This window comes from Pristis pectinata, chromosome 16 (assembly GCF_009764475.1).
Source record: "Pristis pectinata isolate sPriPec2 chromosome 16, sPriPec2.1.pri, whole genome shotgun sequence".
Lineage (NCBI taxonomy): Eukaryota > Metazoa > Chordata > Chondrichthyes > Rhinopristiformes > Pristidae > Pristis > Pristis pectinata.
This window is the reverse complement of record NC_067420.1, coordinates 10,652,595-10,673,397: the sequence shown is the minus strand read 5'-3', so window position 1 is coordinate 10,673,397 and position 20,803 is coordinate 10,652,595.

Genomic DNA, 20,803 nt, shown 5'->3' with positions numbered 1-20,803 from the left:
GTCGGCTTGGCAGCAGAGGCACCTCTCGTTTATCTCGGAGTTTACCACCGACATCTGCCACATCACGGGGAAGAACAACGTGGTCGCCAACACGTAATCTCATCCCCACATCCACTCAGTGACCACCTCATCCCCAGGGGTCGACTACACAGCGCTGGCGCAGGCACAACAAGCGGACACCAAGATCCTGGCCTATCGCACCACCATTTCTGGACTCCAGCTGGAGGACGTCCCCGTCGGCCCTACAGTGGTTCAGCTTCTGTGTGACACGTCAACTGGCAGACCTCAGTCCGTGGTACCAACAGCATGGAGGCGGCGGGTGTTCGACATGCTACACGGCCTGGCCCACCTGTCCATCCAGGTGTCCATCAAATTGGTCTCAGACAAATTCATCTGGCACGGTCTGCGCAAGCAGGTCGGACACTGGGCCAGGACCTGCGTACACTGCCAGACAGCCAAAGTCCAGCGGCATGTGAAGTCTCCCCTCCAACAGTTCCAACCGACGCTCGGCAGGTTTCAGCACATCCACGTGGACATAGTTGCCCCCTGCCTGTCTCCCGGGGTGCCAGTTATATCTTCACCATGGTCGACAGATTCACCAGATGGCCGGAGGCCGTGCTGCCAGCAGACACGTCCACGGAGTCCTGCGCCAGGACGCTCATCGCAAACTGGATCACTAGGTTCAGACTTCCAGCGGACATCACCTCCGACAGAGGGGCACAGTTCACATCAAGGTTGTGGACAGCACTGGCACAGCTCCTGGGCACCCGGTTACACCACACCATGGCGTACCACCCACAGGCCAACGGTTTGGTCTTGCGTTTCCACAGGCACCTCAAGTCAGCCCTGATGGCGCACCTCAGAGGGCCCAACTGGGCAGATGAACTTCCCTGGGTTATACTGGGCATCCGCATGGCCCCCAAGGAGGACCTGGGCACCTCCTCGGCGGAGTTGGTTTACGGCATCCCCCTGATGGTCCCGGGCGAGTTTGTGCCGGAGGCCCAAGGTCCAGCAGGGACGCCGGCAGAAGTGCTGACGAAGCTGTGGAACAAGGTGGGGAGCCTGGCGCCAGTTCCAACCTCCAGACATGGCAATACACCGTCTTTTGTTCCTAGGGATCTCAGGGTCTGTGAGTACGTTTTCATTCGCAGGGCATGCACAAGTCCCCTCTGCAGAGGCCGTACGAAGGACCCTTCAAGGTGATCCAGCACAGTGGATCTACGTGTGTCGTGGAGGTGGGGGGGCCGTGAGGAGACCTTCACAGTGGACAGCCTCAAACCGGCGCATTTGGACATTGGACAGCCCGTGAAGGTGCCCTTACTGCGCCAGCGGGGCAGGTCGCCCAAGAGGGACACACAGACTGGGGATCCCATGCCCCCGCTGGGCGATTCTGGGGGGTGTTGTGTAGCAGCCCGGACCTGCAGGACTCGAACCACCATCGGCGGCTGTGAGCACATGTGCAGGAGCGCGACACAGACTAACAGTGGGGCGGGCCTTCCGGTGGGGACCGCACGTCACGTCCGCTGGAGAGGCTCTCGGTTGCTTTAGCGAGCGCGTGCGCTTTGTTTGAGTCAGTAAAGTGTGCTCCGGTCCAGCCTCTGCGTTTCTGCGTTTTCTTTTCTGCCACATGCCACGTATGGCTACAAAATAATATTAATAACTCTCGGTGTCTGATTTTTCCCCTTTCAGAAAAGGTTTCCTTTTCCTGAAATATCTCCCCCAAGAGCCTTCTGCATGTTCAGCTTATGCCTAGCAAAGAAGGGCATCTTCATATAAACCACTGCCAAAGATTCCAGTCTGCATGCAGGATGGGTTCACACCAAGAAAAAATATATGCACATTGAAGAAGCAAGCCCTCTGTGGATAAAACAACAGGAGGTGAAATATGCAGGGAAACAAATTTGACAAAGAACTGTGCAGAGTACAGAAATCTAAAAAAAAACTTAAAATTCTCAGAAAGACAAATTGACCATCAAAAGCAAATATAACTTTTGAAAGTATGCACCTCTGCAGAAGGCTGAAAATCTTCCAGTATTATAGTTCCAAACTGATTGTCGAGGCAAAATGGTTAAAGCACAAAATGATTACTTCCTATTAGAGAGAGAGAGAGAGAGAGAGAGAGAGAGAGAGAGAGAGAGAGAGAGAGAGAGAGAGAGAGAGAGAGAGAGAGAGAGAGAGAGACCGCGAGCAAGAGAAGGGGGGGGGAAGTAGGGGTGGAGAGAGAGCAAGAGAAGGAGCGGGAGAAAGAGAAGGAGAGAGAGAGGGGGGAGAGGGAGAGGGAGGGGGAGAGGGAGAGGGAGGGGGAGGGAGAGTGGGAGAGAGGGGAATAAGGGTGGAGAGAGCAAGATAAGGAGAGGGAGTGAGTGAGGGAGAGGGCTGGAGAGGAATGGAGAGAGTGAGAGAGAGGGAGAGAGAGGGGGAAAGAGAGAGAGGCAGAGAGAGAGAAGGGAGTAGGGGTGGGGAAAGAGAGGGAGAGAGGGAAATGGAGGGAGAGATGGAGGGAGGGAGGGAGAGTGGGAGAGAGAGAGGGAGAGAGAGAGAGATAGAGGGTGAGAGGGAGGGGGAGAGCAAGAGAAGGAAAGGGAGAGAGAGAGGGGGGAGAGGGGGGAGAGAGCGAGTGGAGTAGGGGTTGTGAGAGAGAAGGAGAAGGGGAGGGAGGGAGAGGGAGAGAGAGAGGGAAAGAGGGAGAGAGATGGGTGTAGGGGTGGGGAGAGTGAAAGAGGAGAGGGAGAGAGAGTGAAAGGGGGGAGAGGGAGGGGAGAGAGGGGAGAGAGTGGGCGGGGTGGAGGTGGGGAGAGAGGGGGGAGTGGGGTTGGTGCGGAGGAGAAAGAGGGAGGGAGAGTGGGAGGGCGAGAGGGAGGGAGTGAGAGGGGAGTATGGTTGGGGAGAGAGCAAGAGAAGGAGAGAGAGAAAAGAGAGAGAGAGTAGGGGTGGGGATAGAGAGGGAGAGGAAAATGGAGAAGGAGAGGGAGGAAGGGAAAGGGAAGGAGGAAGAGGGAGAGGGAGGGAGTGGAGAGTAGTGGGGAGAGAGCAGGAGAAGGAAAGGGAGAGGGACGGAGAGAGGGGGAGAGAGAAAGGGAGAGAGAGAAGGTTGAGTTGGGGTGGGCAGAGACCAAGAGAAGGAGAAAGAGAGAGACAGAGAGCGGAAGAGGTAGAGAGAGGGAGAGAGAGGGAAACAGAGGGAGGGAGAGGGGAGTAGGGGTTGGGAGAGGGTGAGAGGGAGAGGGATAGAGGGATTGAGGGAGGGAGAGGGAGAGAGAGGGGTAGAGAGGGTGAGAGAGTGAGAGTGGCGAGGGAGTGGAGAGAGTAAGAGAAGGAGAGGGAGAGAGAGAACGAGTGGGAGAGAGAGGGAGAGGGAGGGAGATGGAGGGAGAGGGAGAAAGGGGGAAGAGAGTGAGAGAGAGAGAGTGCGGAGTATGGGTAGGGGGAGAGAGGGGAGTAAGGGTTGGGAGAGGGATGGAGATGGGGAGTGGGAGGGGTAGTGGTGGGGGAGGGTGGGAGTGAGAGGGAGAGAGGGAGGGAGAGTTTGAGGGGAGTAGGGGTGGGGAGAGAGAGGAATGGAGAGGGAGGGAGGGAGAGAGAGAAGGAGAGAGAGGGGGGAGAAATGGAGAGAGAGGGGAGAGAGTGAGGGGGAGAGAGGTGGGAGGGAGGGAGAGTGAGGGAGAGCGAGAGAGGGAGGGAGAGGAAGGGAGAGCGAGGGAGAGGGATGGGATTAGGGGTTGGGAGAGAGCAAGAGGAGAGGGAGAGAGGGAGAGAGAGAAGGGAAGAGAACGAGTGGAGTAGGGGTGGGGAGAGAGAGTGAGAGAGAGGAAGAGGGAGGGAGAGAGATGGAGAGGGAGGGAGAGAGAGAGGTAGAGAGAGGGAGAGTGGGATCAAGGGGGGAGGGAGGGTGGGAGAGGGGGGAAGGGGAGGGGAGTAGGGGTGGGGAGTGCACTGAAGGAGAGGGAGAGATGGAGAGAGAGAAGGGATTAGGGGTGTGGAGAGAGCAAGAGAGAGAGTGGGATAGAGAGGGAGATTGAGGGAGAGAAAGGGAGGGAAAGGGAGAGAGAGGGACAGAGGTTTGGAGGGAGAGAGAGAGAGGGAGAGTGAGATTTCCAGCTGACCCAGTATTCAGATGTGCTCAGTTTTTCTTCTACTTTGCCAATGGATATTTTCTGACTGATCCAATGCAAGATTTGTTAATTGACTTCTCATTGACAACGTTGCAATGATTTCATTATAATCATTCCTAAAACATCACAGAATGACCAGGGATCAATTCCCAACTATCATTTACCCCTGCTTGGATCAGAGCTACTTCACTGTGAACAGATGTTGCTTGGCTGTCTGATCAGGGACATAACTGATATAATTTGTATCTCATCTGCTAATTTATAATCCAAGCCCTGGTGCATAATTTAAAAACAAAAACAGTGCAGATGCTGGAAATCTGAAATTAAAACAGAAAATCCTGGAAATATTCAGCAAGTCAGGCAGCATCTGTGGAGAGCGGAGCAGAGATAATGTTTCGGATCAGTGTCAGTTGTGATCAATGGTCAGTGATTTGTTGCTCTCTCCATTAAAACTGTCTTACCTGCTGAGTGTCTCTGCAATTTTACATTTTTATGCAGCTTATTTGATGGATTTATACAAGAATATTTGTTTGGTGACACAAGAGATAACAGATTTTGAAATCTGGAGCAACAATCAATCTGCTGGAGGAACTCAGCAGGTCGGGCAGCATCTGTGGGGGGAAAGAAACTGTCAACGTTTCAGGTTAAAACCCTGCTTCGTATTTGTTTTTTATTTTATGGAACAACACATGCTTAATTTATATATTAAAGTATCCCATGTGGAGAGGATAACTTCATAGAATAAATGAATAAATATCTAAGCGGCTTGGGTGAGTCCAGGACTAGAGGGCACAATCTTAGAATTAGAGGGTACTGGTTTAAAACAGAAATGAGGAGAAATTTCTTTAGCCAGAGGGTAGTGAAATTATGGAATTCTTTGCCACATACAGCTGTGGAGGCCCGATCACTGTGGGTGTTTAAGGAGGAGATTGATAGGTATCTAATTAGTCAAGGTATCAAGGGATATGGGGATGAGGCCGGAAATTGGGGCTAGATAGGAATAGTATTAGTTTAGCTCATGGATCAGACTTGATGGGCCAAATGGCCTACTTCTGCTCCTTTGTCTTGTGATCTTGTGATTTTGACTGACACATTGTTTTATTAAAATATTTTAGCTGAGATTTTGTGCAAAAGGAGAATTGGATCAACTGACCTTCCTTTTCTTTTCCCATCCTGTCTGGTTTTATTCATGGAGTCACAGTCGTACAGCACAGTAATAGGCCCTTCAGCCCATCACATCCATGCCCACCTTTCTCCCTATCTACACTATTTGCCCACATTAAGACCGTATGCCTTGAATATTTAAGTGTCTGTCTAAATGTGCCTTAAACAAAGTAATTGTATCTGATTCCACCACCTCCTTTGGCAACGAATTCTAGATATCAACCACACTAAAAAACATACCCCTTAAAACTCCTTCTCAACATCAACCAACGCCTCTTGTTTTTGATAGCCCTAACATAGGCTGCCTCTCTCCCTCCTTCACTACAGGGAAAACGAGACCAGCCCATCCAATCTCTCACCATAACTCAAGCCGTCCAATTTAGGGTTGCAGACTACCCAGGCAGGACATGAGGTGCAATTCATCTGGTTTGCATTTAGCCTCACCCTGGCAGTGGAGGAGGCCGAGGACAGACAGATTGGTGTGGGAATGGGGAGGGCAATTAAAATGTCTTGCAACTGGGAGATTCAGATGCTAAGGTGTTGTTCCAGGATTGCGAATGAATAACATAAATAAACTGAGACTGAATCCACACTGAAAGCCTTTTTTTCCAATAAAACTCTCTTTGACATAAATGTTATTCCTGTCATGCTGGGTGGGGAAAGTTTGCTCATAAGATTGAGATTGGTTGCCTGGAGCTTTTCACCTTCACTGGTGGGGCCAAAGGGCCTGTATCTGTGCTGCATCGCTCTCTGTGACGCTGTGCGAGGAACACCTTCCATTGTCCCCACCCACGCCATTCAGAATTGCAGCCACAACGTCAGCCATTTGCTGTCAGCTTTTACTGACTGCTTTCCTCCTGTAGGTCACTGTCTCCACCATCAAACCTGCCCTCAGTAACTCTTGACAAATCACCAATAATCAACACCTTTTTGTGGCATCACTTGCCCTGGGTCTGGTTATGGTCCTGGTATAAATACTAGTGCAACCCCAGACAAAGGCACCCGGCCTCCAGCAGAGGAGCTCTCACCCTAACCGCCCCCCAGACAGAACAGAGATCGAGTTCCCCTGGTCCTCACCCTTCACCCCACCAGCCTACGCATCCAGCATTTCCACCAGCTACAATGTGACCCCACCACCAGTCACATCTTCAACTCCCACCCATTTCTGCTTTCTGCAGGGACCACTCTCCCTGTGACTGCCCAGTCCACTCATCCCTCCCCACCCATCCACCTTCCATCCTACTGCACTCTCCCCTGGGACCGCAGGAGGTGTAACATCTGTCCCTACACCTCCTCCCTCACCACTGTCCAGGGCCCTAAACAGCCCTTCCAGGTGAGACAGAGATTCACATGTACCTCATCCTACCTTGTCTACTGCATTCGGTGCTCCCAATGTGGCCTCCTCTACATCGGTGAGATCAGATGCAGACTTGGCAAACTCAGACTGGGAAGAAAGGACGTTAATGTTTCCAGTCAAAACCCTGCATCAGGAACAGATCTGGCAATTCCTACCCCCCACAAATGCTGCTCGACCCACTGAGTTCCTCCAGCATATTGTTTGTTGCTAAAGTACAATGAATTGCTGCTTAGTCCTGCAAGGATTGCTTGGGTCTTTGGATGATGGGAATGCATTATCTCCTGCAGTTGCACGGGAAGTCTGTGGGAAGGGGGTGGGAGAGTGAATCAGGGAATCGTGAGGAAACAGACACTTCGCAATGCTGAAAGGGAAGAGGGGGAGGTGTCTGGTGGTGCAGTCTTGACAGTGATAGAAAATGATCCATTGACTGTGGAGGCTGGTGGAGTGGAAGCCAAGAACAAGGACAACCTTGCCCTTGTTCTGAATGGGTAGAGACAGGATGAGAGCAGAAGTGCAGGCAATGTAATGGATGAAACTGAGAGCCTTGTCAATTCTAGAGGAGGGGGAACCATGGCTAAGGAAACACTGGTGTGAAAAGTGACGTCATCGAAGTAGATAGGACAGAACCAAAGAACTGAGATAATAAAATGCAGTTGAAAAAGGGGTTTAGTCGAGGTAGCTGTGGGAGTCTGTTGTAATAGATATTAATCACAGACTAATCTCCTGAGATAGGGAAAGAGATGTCAAGAAAGTGAAGAGAAAATTCCAAAGAGGACCACGTGAAAGTGAGAGCAGGGTAAAAGTTGCCAGCAGAGATGAGATAAGAGCAACACACCAAATGCTGGAGAAACTCAGTGGGTCAGGCAGCATCTATGGAGGGAAATAGACAGTCAATGTTTTGGGTCAAGACCCTTCATCTGGACTGGAAAGAGAGGGGCAATAGCCAGTATAAAGAGAAGGAGGGAAGGGGTGGAGCAAGAGCTGGCAGGTGATAGGTGAATCCAGGTGAGGGGATCCAGGCAAGTCTGTCCATGTCTGCTCCTCCCTCCCCAAGCACTTTCCCTTTGTAACTGCAAAAGGTGTAACACCTGCTCCTACCCCTCCTCCTTCACCGCCATCCAGGGCCTTAATCAGCCCTTCTATATGAGGCAGTCTTTCACATATGAACCCTGCAGAATTATTTGTTGCATCTGGTGCTCCTGGCACGGCCTCCTTGACGTCGGTGAGACCCGACTCAGATTGAGAGACTGCTTCGTTGAGCACCTTTACTCCGTCCACCCTAACAGCCAGGATCTCCTGGTGGCCAGCCATTTTAATTCCACTCCCCAATCCCACACCCAAATGTCTGTCCTCAGCCTCCTCTACTGCCAAGTCAAGGCTAGACACAGATTAGAGGAACAGCACCTCATATTCTGCCTTGGCAGTCTCCAACCTGACAGCATGAATATTGAATTACCTAACTTCCAGTAACTACTCCCCCTCTGTCCCTTTCCCTTTTCTCTGTTCTCTCTCCTCCTGATCTATCCGTCCCCCATCAGCCTATCTCTTTCTCCCCCCCACCCTCTCCATCTTCCCATTACCTACACACTCCTCCCACTGGTTCCCCTCCCCACCTCCCTCCCTTTATTCCTCTGCTATCAGATTCCATCATCTTCAGCCCTTTGTCACTTCTACCTCACACCTCCCAGATTCTGACCTCATTCCCGCTCACCCTCCTCCCTCATCTGTTATCACCCCCCTTACCTGGATCCACCTATCATCTGCCAGCTCCTGCTCTACCCCTTCCCCTCACCTCTTTATACTGGCTATCTCCTCTCCATCTTTCAGTCCAGATGAAGGGTCTGGACCCAAAACATTGACTATCCAAGTCCCTCCACAGATGCTGCCTGAACCGTTGAGTTCTTCCAGTTCTTTGTATGTTGCTACACCATCTGCAGTCTCTTGTGTCTCGAGATGAGACAAGGTTTGAGACCTGTATAGAGGTGGAAACAGCATCAAAACACTCATCAATCTGGTGGGAATAAAGGGGGTCTACATTGCACTGAAGCAAGAACTCTTCCATATGTCACATAAGGCCATTAGACATAAGAGGAGAATTAGGCCGTTTGAGTCTGCCCCACCATTCAATCATAGCTGATAGCCCATTCTCCTATCCTCTCCCTGTAACCATTAACCCCCTTACCAATCAAGAACCTATCAATCTCTGCCTTAGATACACCTAATGACTAGGCTCCACAGATTCACCACCCTCTGGCTGAAGAAATTCCCCCCATCTCAGTTTTAAAGGGACATTCCTTTATCTGAGGCTGTGCCCTTAGACCTTAGACTCTAATACTAATGGAAACATCCTCTCCACGTCCACCCTATCCAGGCTTTTCAGTATCCAGTAGGTTTCAATGAGATCCCTGTCACCCTCCTAACCTCCATCAAGTACAGACCCAGAGACATCAAACGCTCCTCATATCTGCCTTTCATTCCTGGGATCATTCTTGTGAACTTCTTCTGGACCCTCTCCAGGGCCAGCACATTTTTCCTGAAATATGAGGCCCAAAGTTGCTTACAGTATTCCAAATTGGTATTGGTATTGGTTTATTATTGCCACTTGTACAGTGAAAAACTTGTCTTGTATACCGTTCCTACAGATCAAGTCATTACACAGTGCAGTTACATTGGGTTAGTACAGAGTGCATTGATATTGTACAGGTAAAAACGATAACAGAGAAACTGCAGTGCAATAAGGTGCAAGGTCACAACAAGGTAGATCGTGAGGTCAGAGTCCATCTCATTGTATAAGGGAACCGTTAAATAGTTTTATCACAGTGGGGTAGAAGCTGTCCTTAAGTCTGGTGGTACGTGCCCTCAGGCTCCTGTATCTTCTACCTGATGGAAGAAGAGAAAAGAGAATGCCCTGGGTGCGTGCGGTATTTGATTATGCTGGCTGCTTCACCAAGACAATGAGAGGTAAAGACAGAGTCCAAGGAGGGGAGGCTGGTGTCCGTGATGCACTGGGCTGTGTCCACAACTCTCCTCAGTTCCTTGCGGTCCTGGGCAGAGCAGTTGCCGTACCAAGCCGTGCTGCATCCAGATAGGATGCTTTCTATGGTGCATCAATAAAAATTGGTGAGAGTCAAAGGGGACAAACCAAATTTCTTTAGCCTCCCGAGGAAGTAGAGGCGCTGGTGAGCTTTCTTGGTCATGGCATCTACGTGATTTAACCAGGACAGGCTGCTGGTGATGTTCACTCCCAGGAACTTGAAGCTCTCAACCCTCTTGACCTCAGCACCATTGATGTAGACAGGTGCATGTACACTGCCCCCTTTCCTAAAGTCAATGACCAGCTCTTTTGTTATGTTGACATTGCGGGAAGGGTTGTTGTCATGACACTATTCCACTAAGCTCTCTATCTCCTTCCTGTGGTCCGACTCATCACTGTTTGAGATACAGACTACAACGGTGGTATCATCTGCAAACTTGTAGATGGAGTTAGAGCAGAATCTGGCCACACAGTCATGAGTGTATAGGGAGCAGAGTAGAGGGCTGAGGACGCAGCCTTGTGGGGCACTAGTGTTGAGAATAATCATGCCGGAGGTATTGCTGCCTATCCTCACTGATTGTATTCTGTTGGTTAGAAAGTCAAGGATCCAGTTACAGAGGGAGGTGTTGAGTCCTAGTTCTCAGAGTTTGGTGACAAATTTGCTTGGGATTATTGTATTGAAGGCAGAGATGTAGTCAATAAACAATAGGGCAGGCATGGTAGTGTTGAGCAGGTATGGTAGTGTGGACAGGCACGGTAGTGTAGCGGTTAACGTAACGCTTTACAGCACCAGCAACCTGGGTTCAATTACCGCCGCTGTCTGTAAGGAGTTTGTACGTTCTCCCCATGTCTGTGTGGGTTTCCTCTGGGTTCTCCAGTTTCCAAAAATGTACAGGTTAGGAAGTTGTGGGCATGCTATGTTGGCGCTGGAAACGTGGCAACACCTGCAGGCTATCCCCAGAACACTACGCAGAAAGATGTATTTACTGTGTGTTTCGATGTACATGTGACTAATAAAGGTATCTTATCTTATCTCATGTGCCTTTACTGTCCAGATGCTCCAGAGCTGAGTGTAGGGCCAGGGAGATGGCGTCTGCTGTAGACCTGTTTCGGCGATAGGCGAATTGCAATGGGTATGGTAGGCTGAAGTTGATGCAGCTTTTCCTTGGTACCAGGATGATAGTGGTTTTCTTAAAACAGGTGGGAACCTGAGATTGAAGCAGGGAGAGGTTAAATATGTCTGCAAATACTTCTGCCAGCTGAGCAGCACAAGATCTGAGCACACGGCCAGGGACACCATCTGGGCCAGATGCTTTCCTCGTGTTCACTCTCCGAAAGACTGATTTTACGTCCTCAATGGTGATCACAGGTTTAGTTGCACTAGAGGCTGTCAGGGTGGTTGGTGACAATCCACTTCCCTTCTGTTCAAAATGCGTATAGAATGTGTTAAGTTCATCAGGAAGGGACACGCTGTTGTTAACTATGCAGCCCGTCTTCGTCTTGTAGCCTGTTATGGCATGTAAGCCCTGCCATTACTGACGGCTGGTCTGGGACTCTATTTTGAGTCAGTATTGCCTCTTGGCATCCCTGATAGCTTTCTGAAGGCCATACCTTGATTTCTTGTACAGATCAGGATCACCAGATTTGTGTGGATCAGTCCTCGACTTCAGAAGGGAATAGATCTCCCAATTCATCCATGGTTTCCTGTTTGGGAACACCCGTATTGTCCTCTTTGGTACACAGAACTCCACACACTTGCTGATAAAGTCTGTGATGGTGGTGACATACTCATCAAAGCTGGCAGCTGAGTCTTTGAACATGGACCAGTCCACTGTCTCAAAGCAGTCACGTAGTGGTCTGCTTCCTCAGACCAGCACTGCACGACTCTCTGTACAGGATTCTCCCATTTCAGTTTCTGTTTGTATGCAGGGAGTAGGAGCACAGCCTGGTGGTCTGATTTCCCAAAGTGAGGACGAGGGATGGCTCGGAAGGCATCTTTGATGCTTGTATAGCAGTGGTCAAGGGTGTTGGCGCCCTGGTGGAGCAGGAGGTGTGCTGGTGGTGGGGTCTGAATAACGCCTTATAAAGTTTGAGCAGTACACCCTTGCTTTTATTCTCATCTATCAACTCTAGATGGACATCAGCAACACTCAGAACTTACATCCTCATATTGGCACCAATCAGCTGCATTCTCTGAGATAGGAATCTTCTCTGAACATAACATAAAAACAGGAAAGCTGGAAACACTCAGCAGGTCAGGCTGCATCCTTGGGAAGACAAATGGAGCTAACATCTCAGGTGGAAAACCCTTCACCAGAACTTTGTTAGAGCCCTCTGTCTAGACTCTAGCTGCCTCCATAAAGCAGCGAACATAATCAAAGACTCCTCCCACCCCGGACCTTCTCTCTTCTCCCCCCTCCCATCAGGCAGAAGATACAAAAGCTTGAAAGCACATAGCACCAGGCCCAAGGACAGCTTCTATCCCACTGTTATAAGACTACTGAACGGTTCCCTTATACAATGAGATGGACTCTGACCTCACAATCTACTTTGTTGTGACCTTGCACCTTATTGTACTGCATTTTCTCTGTAGCTATGACACTTTACTCTGTACTGTTATTGTATTTACCTGTACTACCTCAATGGTAGTATTGTTATTGTATTTACTGTACTAATTGTAACTGCACTGTGTAATGAATTGATTTGTACGAACGGTATGCAAGACAAGTTTTTCATTGTATCTCAGTACAAGTGACAATAATAAACCAATACCAATACTGACTCAGTTTCCCTGTGTCCCATCCAGCTGCCAATGATTTCAATGGCACCAGTGTGGACCCTCATAGAGGGCAGTGCTGGAGACATCTTGGATTGGGTTCTGCCTCCTCTCAGGGCTGTTGCCTTTGGTTTGTACAGGCTCACAAACACTGCAGACAGGTAGAGCAGGTGAGATATTGCCTCTATTCATTGGCTCTGTCTCCTCCCTCAGCTCCAATAATCATCTTGGCTGATACATCTTTCTCTCAGGGTCCCAGCATTCAGTAAATTCAGATAATTATTCTTCATTTACACCTCCTCTAGGCCGACCTTGTTTCTATCCACCTCCTTCTTCAGGAACCATGATTTCCCCTCTGCAGCAATTAATGGAGACCTCACACACATTTCCTCCATTCCCTCCACATCTGCTCTCCCCCTTCCCCACAGACAGAGCAAAGGTGGGGTTCCCTTGTTCCTCACCTTTCACCCCACCAGCCTCTGTATCCAACATAACATCCTTCATTATTTCCACTAGCTCCAATGTCATTCCAACACCAGCCTCATCTTCCACTCTGCCCCCCATTTTGATTTTCGCAGGGACCACTCCCTCTGTGACTCACTGGTCTACTCATCACTCCCCACCTGCCTCTCCCTGACCCCAAACACTTTCCCCTGCAACTGTAGGATGTGCAAAATTTGACCCTTCACCTCCTGTCTCACCACCATCCAGGGACCTAAACAGCCTTTACAGGCAATGCAGAGGTTCACCTGCACCTCCTCCATCCTGGTCGCGATGTCACGATTTGGCACTCTCTGCATTGCCAAGACCTCACTGAGGCAACTGTTTTGCCGAGCACCTATGCTCTGTCGCCAACAGCCATCTTGAACTTCTGGTGTCACATTATTTCATCTTCCTTCCCATTCCCACATTGACCTGTCTACCCTCAGCCTTTCCCACTGCCATGGTGAAGCCAAAGGCAAACTAGAGGAGCAACACTTCATAGAGTCAAACAGCATGGAAACAGGCCCTTTGGCCCAACACTGGTCCATGCCAACCAAGATGCCCAGCTAAACTAAATGAAAAACACGATGAATCTGGAGGAACTCAGCAGGCCAGGCAACATCTGTAGAGAAAAGCAGGAGGTCAACGTTTTCAGGTCAGGACTCTTCTTTATGACAAGAAGAAAACTACTTCAAAGCGGGCATCCTTGAAGACGCTGCACAATGGAGCAGTAATACTGGAGAAACAAAGGACAGCAGATGCTGGAATCTAGATGAAAAACAAGATAATGCTGAGAAATAAACATTTCTCCATGGTTGCTTCCTGGCCTGCTGAGTTCTTCCAGCATTATCGTGTTTTTCATCTAGATTCCAGCATCTGAAGTCCTTTGCTTCTCCAGTTTGCCCAACTAAACGTGTTCCATTTGTCCATATTTGGTCCACATCCCTGAAAATCTTTCCTATAAAGCTTTCCTGTGGCTGCAGAAGAGAAGTCAGGATAGTGTGTTGCCTTCCTAGTGCCAGGGTCAAGCATGTCTCTGAGTGGTTGCAGAACATTACCAAGAGAGATGCTGAACAGCCAGAGGTCATTGTGCACATTGGTACAAATGACATAAGTAGATCAAGGGATGAGGTCCTGCAGAATAAGTATAGGGAGCTAAGTAAGAGGTTAAGAAGCAGGATATCGAGGATAATGACCTCTGGATTGCTCCCTGTGCTCATGAGGTCAGAAATAGAAAGACAGGCCAGATGAATGCATGGCTCAGGAGCTGATGCAGGGGGCAGGGATTCAGGTTCTTGGATCATTGGGATCTCTTCTGGGGCAGAGCAGACCTGTACAAGAGGAACGGGTTGCACTTGAACCAGAGAGGGACTGATATCCTTGCAGGGAAATTTTCGAGTCAATAAATAGAGGATTTGACTCAGGAGGGTGCAATACTGGACCTCCTCTTAGGGAACGAGACAGGGCAAATAACTGAAGCAGCAGTCAAGGAGCACTTTGGCTCCAGTGACCATAATTCTAATACAGTGATGGAAAAGGATAGGACAAGTCCACAGGTCAGGGTCCTAAACTGCAGCAGGGCTAATTTTGGGGGAATTAGGCAGGATCTAACAGATGTCGATTGAGTGAGCCTGTTTGAAAGGAAAGGAACAAATGGCAAGTGGGAGGCTTTCAAGAGTGTGATATCAAGAGTCCAGGAGCAGCATGTTCCTGTTAGGGTGAAGGGTAAACCTAGCAAGTTTAGGGAACTTTGACTGATGAGAGATATTGAGGCTCTGGTCAAGAAAAAGAAAGAACCATCCATTGGGTTCTGGAGGCCAGGACAAGTGAATCCCTTGATGATTATAAAAAGATTAAGTATACTCTTAAGAAGGAAATCAGGAGGGCAAAGAGAGAGTATGAGATAGATCTGGCAGATAAGGTTAAGGAAGATCCCAAGAGGTTCCATAGCTATATTTAGAGTAAAAGGGTGGCTAGGGAGAGAGTAGGTCCCCTTAGAGATTAGCAAGGGCATCTATGTCTTGAGCCACAGGAGACTGATGGGATTTTTAACGAATATTCCTCCTTGGTGTCTACTGAGGAGAAAATCATGGTTGCTCAAGAGATAAGGGAAATAAATGCAGTTGTTTTGGAGGACATTCACATTACCAGGGAGGAGATATTTGTAGTCGTATGGCACATTAAGGTGGATAAATCCATAGGGCCTGACTGAGTGCATCCTTGAACTTTGTGGGAGTCTGGAAAAAAATTGCGGAGGCTCTTGCCGAGATACTTGCTTCATTGTTAGCCACTAGTCAAGTTCCTGAAGACTGGAAGGTGGCTAGAATCATAGAAACATAGAAAAACTACAGCACAATTCAGGCCCTTCGGCCCATAAAGCTGTGCCGAACATGTCCCTACCCTAGAAATTACTAGGCTTACCCATAGCCCTCTATTTTATTCAGCTCCATGTACCTATCGAACAGTCTCTTGAAAGACCCTATCGTATCCGCCTCCACCACCGTTTCCAGCAGCCCATTCCACGCACTCACCACTCTCTGAGTAAAAAACTTACCCCTGATATCTCCTCTATATCTACTCCCCAGGACCTTAAACCTATGTCCTCTTGTGGCTACCATTTCAGCCCTGGGGAAAAGCCTCTGACTATCTATCCGATCAATACCTCTCATCATTTTATATACCTCTATCAAGATCCCCCCATCCTCCATCTCTCCAAGGAGAAAAGGCCGAATTCGCTCAGCCTGCTTTCATAAGACATGCTCCGCATTCCAGGCAGCATCCTTGTAAACCTCCTCTGTACCCTCTCTACGGCTTCCACATCCTTCCTGCAGTGAGGTGATCAGAACTGAGCACAATAGTCCAAATGGGTTCTGACCAAGGATCTATATAGCTGCAACAATACCTCTCGGCTCCTAAATTCAATTCCCCGATTGATGAAGGACAATACACCATATGCCTTCTTAACCACAGAGTCAACCTGCACAGCCACTTTGAGCCCAAGGTTGGACTTGGACCCCAAGATCCCTCTGATCCACCACACGGCCAAGAGTCCTACCATTAATACTATATTCCGTCAACATATTTGACCTACCAAAATAAACAACTTCGCACTTATCTGGGTTGAACTGCATCTGCCACTTCTCAGCCCAAATTTGCATCCTATCTATGTCCCTCTGTAACCTCTGACAGCCCTCCAAACTACCCACAACATCCCCAACCTTTGTGTCATCCGCAAACTTACTAACCCACTCCTCCACTTCCTCATCCAGGTCATTTATAAAAATCACAAAGAGTAAGGGTCCCAGTACAGACCCTTGAGGTACACCACTGGTCACTGACCTCCACTCAGAATATGACCCTTCAACAACCACTCTACCTTCTGTGGGCCAGCCAGTTCTGGATCCACACTGCAAAGTCCCCTTGGATCCCATGTCTCCTCACCTTCTCCATAAGCCTTGCCTGAGGTAATTTATGTTGTTCCGCTGTTTAAGAAAGGTAGCAAGGACAAGCCAGGGAACTACAGGCTGGTCAGCCTAACATCAGTAGTGGGGAAGATACTGGAAGGAATTCAGAGGGACATGATCTGCCAGCATTTGGTTAGGCAGAGTCTGATTAGGAGGAGTCAACATGGGAAGTTGTGCTTGATGAATCTTTTGTGCTTGATGAATGTTTTGAAGAGGTAACCAAAAGGGTAGATGAGGATAGGGCAGTGGAGGTTTTCTATATGGACTTTAGCAAGGCCTTCAACAAGGTTCTGCATGGAAGACTTGTCTGGAAGGTTAGGTGCCATAGAATCCAGCAATAGCTAGTTCGTTGGATTCCAAATTGGCTCAGAGGTAGGAAGCAGAGGGTGGTGGTTCAAGGTTGTTGCTCAGAATGGAGGCCGGTGACCAGCGGTGTGCTGCAGGGGTCAGTGTTGGGACTCTTGATATTTGTTATTTATATAAATGATTTACATGCGATTGCACAAGGCTTGATCAGTAATTTGCAGATGACACAAAATTAGGAGGTGTTGATAGCGAGAAGGTTATCACAGATTACAGGAGGATCTTGATCAGTTAGGGAAATGGGCTGAGGAGTGGCAAATGGATTTCAGTACAGATAAGTGTGAGGTGATGCATTTTGGAAAGTCAAACCAGCATAGGACTTGTACTATGAATGGTAGGACACTAGGGAGTGTAATGGAGCAGAGGGACCTTGGAGTACAAGTGCATAGTTTGTTGACAGTGGCATCACAGGGGTAGACAGGGTGGTGAAAAAGGCATTTAGCATGCTGGCCTTCATCAGTCAGGGCAGTGAGTATAGGAGTTGGGACATTATGTTGCAGTTGCCTAAGTTGTTGGTGAGGCCGCACTTGGAGTACTGTGTACAGTTTTGGTCACCCTGTTATAGGAAAGACATGGTTGAAGTGGAAAGAGTGCAGAGAAGATTTACGAGGATGTTGCCAGGACCAGAAGGCCTGAGTTATAGGGAGAGATTGGCCAGACTGGGTCTTTATTCCTTGGAACATAGGAGAATGGAGGACAACCTTATGGAAGTGTTTAAAATTATAAGAGGCACAGATAAGGTGGATGGTAACAGTCTTTTCCCCAGGGTAAGGAAGCCAAAATTAGGGGGCATAGGTTTCGGGTGAGAGAGGAAAGATTTAAAAAGGAGCTGAGGGGAAACTTTTTCACTCAGAGGGTGGTGAGTATATGGAACAAGGTACCAGAGGAAGTGGTTGAGGCAGGTACAATAGTATCATTTAAGAAACACTTGCATAGGTACATGGAGGGGCGGGGCTTAGAAGGATATGGGCCGAATGCAGGAAATTGGGACTAGCTGGGTTCGCACCTTGGTCGGCATAGACTGGTTGGGCCAAAGGGCCTGTATCCATGCTGTATTGCTCTATGACTCTATGACTGTGACTTTATGACTCTATCCATGTACCTGTCCAAGTGTCTTTTAAATGTTGTAATGAGGATGGGTTGAGTGAGCTAGGGCTTTTCTCTTTGGAGAGAAGGAGGATGAGAGGTGACCTGATAGAGGTGGACAAGATGATAAGAGGCACAGATCGAGTGAACAGTCAGAGATTTTTTCCCAGGGCGACAATGGCTAACACGAGGGGGCATAATTTTAAGGTGATTGGAGGAAGGTATAAGGGGGATGTCAGTGGTAACTTTTTTACATAGAGAGTGGTGGGTGCGTGGAATGCACTGCCGGCAGAGGTTGTGGGGGCAGATACATTAGGGACATTTAAGAGACTCTCAGATAGACACATGAATGATAGAGAAATGGAGGGCTATGTGGGATGGAAGGGTTAGATAGATATTAGAGCAGGGTAAAATGTTGGCACAACATTGTGGGCTGAAGGGCCTGTACTGTGCTGTAATGTTCTATGTTGTACCCATCTCAACCACATCCTCTGACAGCTCATTCCATATACTGACCATCCTCTGGGTGAAAACATTATCCCTCAGGTCATATTAAATCTTTCCCCTCTCACCTTAAACCTCTGCCTTTGAGTTCTTGATTACCATGGAAAAGAGATTGCGTTGACCCTATGCCCCTCATGATTTTATACACCTCTATATTATCACCCCTCATTCTCCTACACTCCAATGAATAAATCCCAGTCTGCCCAACCTCCCTCCATAACTCAGTCCCCGAATCCTGGCAACATCCTTGTAAATCACGTCTGCAGTCTTTCCAGCTTAATGGCATCTTTCCTATGGCAGAGCAATCAAAATTGAACAACATATTCCAGATGTGGCCTCACCAACATCTTGTACAACTGCAACATACTTTCAACAAAAACAGCTTTATTACCAAACACTTCAATGTACCAAAACATTTCCATTCACAAATCAGCAGGCTAATTTGATTCTAAACCACAGGATGGTATGAGGCCAGATGATCAGTAGGAGAGCTTGGACAAACTTGGGTTGTTTTCTCTGGAGCAGTGGAGGCTAATGGTAAACCTGATAGAAGTTTATAAGATTATGAGAGGAATGGCTAGAGTAGACAACCGGTATCTTTTTCCCAGGGTTGAAATGTTTAATACCAGAGGGCATGCATTTCAGGTGAGAGGTGGAAAGTTCAAAAGGGATGTGGGGGGCAAGTTTTTTTTACACAGAGAGTGATGGGTGCTTGGAGTGCACTGTCAGGGGTGGTAGTTGAGGAAATATGATAGAGGTGTTTAAGAGGCTCCTCGATAGGCACATGAATGTGCAGAGAATGGAGGGATATGGACATTGTGTAGGCAGGAGGGATTAATTTCATTAGGCATTTAATTACAAGTTTAAAACCATAAGACCACAAGACATAGGAGCAGAATCAGGTCGTTTGGCCCATGGAGTCTGCTCTGCCACTCGATCATGGTTGACTTTTCTTTCCAACCCCATTTTCCCACCTTCTCCCTGCAACCCTTAACCCCCTTACCAATTAAGAACTTATCAATCTCTGCCTTAAATGCACCCAATGATTTGGCCTCCACAGCCCTCTGTGGCAACGAATTCAACAGATTCACCACCCTCTGGCTGAAGAAGTTGCTCCTCATCGTAGTTTTAAAGGGACGTCCCTTCATTCTGAGGCTGTGCCCTCAGACCCTACACTCTCCTACTAATGGAAACATCCTCTCTATATCCACTCTATCCAGGCTTTTCAGTATCTGGTAGGTTTAAATGAGATCCCCCCTAATCTGTCTGAACTCCATCGAGTACAGGCCCAGAGACATCAAACTCTCCTCATACGTTAAGCCTTTCATTCCTGGGATCATTCTTGTGAACCTCCTCTGAACCGTGTCCAGGTCCAGCACATCATTCCTTAGAGACTGGGCCCAAAATTGTTCACAGTGTTCCAAATGCAGTCTGACCAAGTCCTTACAAAGCCTCAGCAGTATATCCTTGATTTTATGTTCTAATCCTCTTGAAATGAATGTTAACATTGTATTTGTTGTTTTTTTCTTCACATTAAAACATGTTTGATTGTTAACTCCATTCAGTTCTTGAGTATAACAGCACAAGCACCAACTATAAATTTACTGTTCTTGGCAGAATCTCAGATGGTGATGAGGAGGCATACAGGAGTGAATAGGTCGGCTGGTCAAGTGGTGCCGCAACAACAACCTTGAACTCAATATCAGAAGACCAAGGAATTGATTGTGGACTTCAGGAAAGGGAAGTCAGGAGAATACCCTTATTGAGGGGTCAGCGGTGGAAAGCATGAGCAGCTTCAAGTTCCTGGGCATCACGTCTTGTGCCCAACACATTGATGCAATCATAAAGAAGGCACACCAGAGGCTCTACTTCATTAGTTTGAGGTGATTTACTATGACACCAAAGACTCTTACAAATTTCTACAGATGTAAGGTGGAGAGCACTCTGACTAGTTGCATCACCATATGGAGGCTCCAATGTGCAGGATCACAAGAGGCTGCAGAGGGTTGTAGACTCAGCCAGCTCCATCACAGGCACAACCCTCCCCACCATCGAAGATATCTTCAAGAGGCAATGCCTCAAGAAGGCGGCAGCCATCATTAAGGACCTTCACCATCCAGGACATGCCCTCTTCATGTTACTACCATCAGGTGGGAGGTACAGGAGCCTGAAGACATAAGATTTCTGAATGGTCCATGAACCCATGAACACTACATTGTTATTCCTCTTTTGCACTATTGATTTATTTTTGTAACTTATAGTAATTTTTAAATCTTTATGTCTTGTACTGTAATGCTGCTGCAAAACAACAGTTTTACGACATATGTCAGTGATAATAAACTTGATTCTGATTCTGATTTTGATTCCGCTGAAATGCCATTAACTGTTTCCATCTCTGTCGATGCTACCTGACCTTGCAATATTTTCTACTTTTTATTGCAGGATTTCAGAAGTTGCCCT